The sequence below is a fragment of the Perognathus longimembris genome, chromosome 8, assembly GCF_023159225.1.
Source record: "Perognathus longimembris pacificus isolate PPM17 chromosome 8, ASM2315922v1, whole genome shotgun sequence".
In the NCBI taxonomy this organism is placed as follows: Eukaryota; Metazoa; Chordata; class Mammalia; order Rodentia; family Heteromyidae; genus Perognathus; species Perognathus longimembris.
In genome coordinates this window covers 19,313,998-19,319,888 of record NC_063168.1, presented here as the reverse complement: position 1 = coordinate 19,319,888, position 5,891 = coordinate 19,313,998, and positions in this window count along the sequence as shown.

Genomic DNA, 5,891 nt, shown 5'->3' with positions numbered 1-5,891 from the left:
TCTTTCTCTGTCTTCTCTCTCTCCGTGTCTCTCTGTGTCTCTGTCTCTGTCTCTCTCTCTGTCACACACACACACACACACACACACACACACACTTTAACACTTAGGACTACTATTCTAAGCCAAATTGTATTTGGCTCTCTCCTGGCTTTCAACACTGGAGGCTGGCAAGTTGGAAAACTTGTATACTTACCAGCCAGGGAGTTCTGTAATCCATAACCATGACACCCCGCTGCTAGAAAATGAATAAGACTAGCTCTCCCAAGTGAGGATCATGGGTCATGAAGTCTTTGGAAGATCTTAGAGTACCTTTCTGTTCCACTTGGGGTAGCCCTTTCCCTTCTGCAGCTTATTTTATATGTACAAAGTTTAAACTATGTAATGGCAATCTTAATTATAGTAATTCATAAGAAGTTTATCGCTTATGCCTGATTATGATGGAGAAAGCAGAAATAACTTGTAATTATCATGTAAATTATCAAATGAATGTCATGTTAATATTGTAAACTTAGTATAATTATGGTATTTTTGTCACTCATAAATACACATTTAAAGAAATTATTACTCAATACTGACAGGAATGTTAATTCTTAAAAAGTCTAGTAATTATTTATTGAGAAAAGTACAGCAGTATATCTTTCCATACATAGCTCAATAGCTCTTAAAAGAGATTGTAGATGGAGGTTGGGAGCAAAGCCCTACTCTATTACTCTCTGGAAACCATGTGAATAGAGAGAAGAGGGTGAATGGAGAATACACATCATTCTCATTTTTTTCTGTTAATTTTGACATTGAAACATTCTAGATTAAAAATGAATTTTGAAATAATACATAATCATTTTAAACACATTTGAAATACATATTTCAGCAAACATTTAGAAGTAAAAATAGAACATAGAATCTGAACTTTTAATAAATCTCAAACTATTAAATTTTTGTAAGTCAAAGGCAACAATTTAGTTTGATGGTCAGTGTGTATGGTGGTATAGTGAGTAGTGCCAATATGATTTTTTTTCTTAGTATTGAGAAAGCTTTATTAAATTTATAGAATTATTACATACTCAACACTAGGTGGTGCAATTGTGCAAGGACTATATAATGAAATATGCTTTCTTAAAAAGGAGTCAGAATGAAATTAAAATTATAGTTTGGGGAAATTATTCGTAAGTATGAATTCTCAGAGTAATAAAATTGATGAAAGAATATCACCTTTATATTAATTGTTATGGGATGCAAATGGGAGCCTGTCTTACGATTTACATCACAAAGGTCTCCAGATGTTAAGTTATTATATTGAAGAGGCATTTTCTGAAATAAGAAATAACTTTTATTGGTTTATTTGTATGCTAAAATAAGAAGGGGAAAAGAAAACATTTTAAATGGATAATTTAGAGCCAAGTCTTAAGTATTTTTCTTTTGTTTACTTTTTTCAATTGTTTTTCAATTTGAGATTTAATCCTGTTTGGAAATTTTAAAAAGAAAATTCACTTATGTCTTCCACTGATTTTGTGGAAAATCTTGTGTCCAGTTACATTTGTGTTTAGGTGCATTTCAATATTGTGAAACTACAGAATGAGGCAGTAGACTATCTCATTTCCCTACTCCTACCAACTGGTTTTTATTTTTGTTGTTTGTTATCTGTCCTGGAGCTTGAACTCTGGGCCTAGGTGCTGTCTTGGAGCTCTTCTGCTCAATAGTGCTCTGCCACTTGAGCCACAGCATCACTTCCAAATTTTGTGGTGATCAATTGGAGAACAAAAGTCTCATAGACTTTCCTGTTCAAACTGGCTTTGATCCTTGATCTTCATATCTCAGCCTTCTGATTAGCTAGGATTACAGGCATAAGCTACCGACTCCCAGCTACCCCACATTTTTTGAAACAGGGTTTTGCTGTATACCTTAGGCTGGATCAAACTTGTAATTTTTCTGCCTCAACTTTCAGATGCTATAATTACAGTGCACTGCTATACTTTTCTATTTTACTATTATAATCATTAATTGATATTCATAGCAAAATCAGAGCCAAGCACTTCAGTAAGTTATTATCACTTAGATAATTACATGTCTTTTATGTACATTTTCATTTTATTTTTCTATGAATCAAATACTCTCCATCAGAACACAGAATCATACAAAACTGATTTAATCAGTTTATTTATTACCATGCTGGGAACTGAACTTAAGGTCTTACAAATATTAGGAAAGTGCTCTTCCACTGAGCCACATCAATGTAGTGAAACAACATAGAACTGTAAGTTATTTTAAAGTCTTTTTAACACGTACAACTATACAAGAATTATGGCATTTTAGATATTTTATGAAATACAGCTCCTTAAATGTTTTGATACTTTAAGACTATTAACCTTTAGAATTTTTCATTTGTTTATTTGATACTTTATTTTGAAGTAATATTGTTCAATAAGTTGTGTTATATCTTATATTTTTCATGTTTATTTCAGCATATGTCCTAGTTTCTTTATAATATGTATTATTCATCATAGACTATAATACTAGTTTAACTATTTCCCATAATTAACAGAGGACTTTCATAGGGAGGAATTATTTTCCTTTGATGAGATGGATATGTATGTGCACAGACTCTGACATGTATACTTTAGACACTGTTTGGGCATACTGTAGTCCAAGCACTTGGATCATTGCTCATTGCTCATTTGGTGATACTATATTTTCATTTTAAATTTATTTCAAATGCCTTTGAAACTTTTGGAACATGATATAATTAATATTTTAAATGTATGGATTTATTATTTGACTCCTGCCAGCCAGCTTTAGATAAAATTATAGAAACAGTTTGTGGAATTGAAAAATCACTATTTTTATAGCAGTTGGCAGCCTTTATAAAATGACTGCTGCACTTGCAGATATAGCCATTATCACAATTGCCACTATTTAAGGGCACCCATGTTAGCTACATTAGCTAGGGGCCTGAATAGCCATAAAAATGGGAGTAGCCTTTGACCCCAGAAACCATTCTTTTAAAAGAGGATTGAAATATTGGTCATAGGAAATCTGAATTACTCTTGCAGCTGCAGTGTTTGTTCTGTGAATACTTAATTTATTTTAGAGCCATGCTTTTTCTTCCAAATCTATCAGTCTTTCAGACGCATCAAATTCACTTCAGGGGGAAAAATGCTTCCTTCTCAGGCCTGTATTATTGAATGCACTATTCAGGCTTCAAACAGTTTCATTTAGGTAATACATATAGTCTCATGAATGGGAATCCTCACATTTGACACGCTCTGTTAAATATATAGCTCATTCAAACCCTGTCCAAGATATTGCTATGCAGGCACTTATTTTGGATAATCCTTTTAATGACTATAGCTCAACTACTTAGCTATGTAGAAGCCTGGTTGAGTGTGGTGATATATGTGTTTTTGTGTATATACATAATTGATCCAGAAATGTGTGTTTGTTTAGACTTCATTAAAGTTTGGATTTATATTTATTTGCACACTTATTTAGATGTTTGGAAGATAATCTGTGCAAGCTGTATGGATAAACTGTTTGGTGTGTGTGTGAAGAGTTGCACATAGAATACTCATTAAGGTAATGGGTTGCTGTAGCTGATTCTCAAGTGCTAGCTGAAAATTTAACCCAACTAGATGAGAGAGGGAAGCAGTAAAACCAAGTTAGTTTATAATTTATTAGTTTGAAGTTATTCATGAATCCATAGTTACATAGGCCTGTTTTTACATAAATCTAATGTCCTTTTAAACTTTAATAATGCCTTTGTTGGGCAGAGAAGGAGAAAAAATTGTATAAACCCTGTATTTGCTGCTACAATATCAGTAGAAGTAAAATTAAAATATTTTCTATGTATTTTAATACCTGATATTTTATTTTTGGTAACAATGAATGATTTTTAAGAGCAAAAAAGTGTGTTATGGTGAAAAGGTGAAAGTAATTTTAAACTGGTTTTTCAACATTAGACAACTAAGAATATAGGATGAAAACCCATGTATAACTTTTTACTATATAATATGTTGGAAGAAAATCTTGGTGGTAAGCAATATTTATGTATTTTTTAAATCATAAAGTATTACCCAAGACCCTTTGGATTAAAAGGCTTTTAAATAAAGTGGAGCTAATTGTAAATTCAAATATCGAATCTAATCAGTTAGAATATGAAATGGATATAGTTGCAGCTTCCTTCCTTTCTGCATTTTGTATTTAACAGAAACAGTCAGATAGCGAGACATGATTACAAGCATTACAATATCAACAGCCCTTCATCTCTCTGGTCTATCATTAGTATGTCTTTATGAATGAAGAGTCAAAGGTGTCTCTTGCCATCACTTAGTTTATTCCTTAACCCACCATAAGAGGGGGCTTCTATACCAGCAAGCTGCCCTATGTAAACAGTGTACATAATTATAAATGTGAGCATTTTGTGTGATGAACCTTCTCAGTTTCATGAGTTTTAAAAATTCATTTGAACACTGGTTATTAATATACTGACTTAAAGGAGTGTAAATAACTTATGAACGTCAAACATATTTCGATGCTATAGAAAATATTTAGAGGCAAATGTTTCAATCTATTATTTATAAGAACAGTAAGCTAAGTATTATTTCCTAATATAGAAATGAATACATATATGTATTCCATGTTCATTTCTAGTGTGTTGAATATGCTTCTGCAGACAATCTATAAATTACTAGTGCTTCAGAAAATGTTTTCTATGTAATTTATAAAAAGTCTAATTGTTTTCAAAATATAAATATCAAGATTTATTACATATCTCTTGGAAGTTAACACCCCTTTCTGTGGCAATAGTAGAGTTTGAACTCAAGGCGTCATGTTTACCTGGCTTGCTTGGCTGATTCTTGAGCCACACCTATGGTCCTGCTTTTTTTGTTGGTTATTTTGGAGATAATCTCATAGATTTTTTTCTGCCTGCACTGGCTTTGAACTTTGATTCTCCTGGTCTCAATCTCCTTGGTAGCTAAGGTTACGGGCATGAATCTTTGGTGCCTGGTTAGAACATAACTTCTTAATACAATTTTTTTTTTATCTAGAAAGCCAATAAAATGATGAAATAATTTAAGTACTAAAGATAAGACATACCTGAATAACTCAAGAAAAATGACTTATCTGTTCATCCACTTACATATTCATATATATATGTTCATATATATATGAATGACAGTACTTACTAGAATTATTAATTTATATTATCTGAGTACATATAGATAGTTGTAGAGTTTACTGTGAAGAACTGTACTACTAGAAAATTTATTTGATAGTAGTCCATTTTTGTGGTTTTGCCAGATATTTTTATCTTTTAACTGTCATAGAACAGATTTTATTCAGTTATTCAGTTTACTTTTAACTGTATGTTGCAGAACTTTGATGATGCAAAGAAATTCTCCTTTTAACTTTTATCTTTACAGTTTTTGTTTTGTTTTTGTTTTGAGCCAAGTTTGGCCTAGTTCAAACTAGCCTGAACTGTCAGCCTCCTACATGCTGGGATTACAGGTGTATTATACCATGTCTAATGTTATTTGTTATTTAAAATGACAAGGGGAATTTTAGGTACCAAAAAGTTAGCCAGATTGCAGTGAGATAACAGTTTTCCACATCAGTGGAAGTTCTGAGTTAGCTACCTTGCAATTAAATTGTACATTTACGATTTCACCTTTCACAAAATTTTAATTTTGCTAAAATATGTTTGTTGTAAATATTTTACCAGTAGTTTAATCAGTATTTTATAACGATGTTAAAATTCTAATCTTGGGTTCAAGATTTGCAAAAGGAATAGTTGAAGTAAGTCTGAGATACAAACACCCACCATAAATTCTCATGACTGGTACTCTATTATTTTGTAAATGTTTTCAGTAACAATAGAGTTATTTTGCAATTCATTC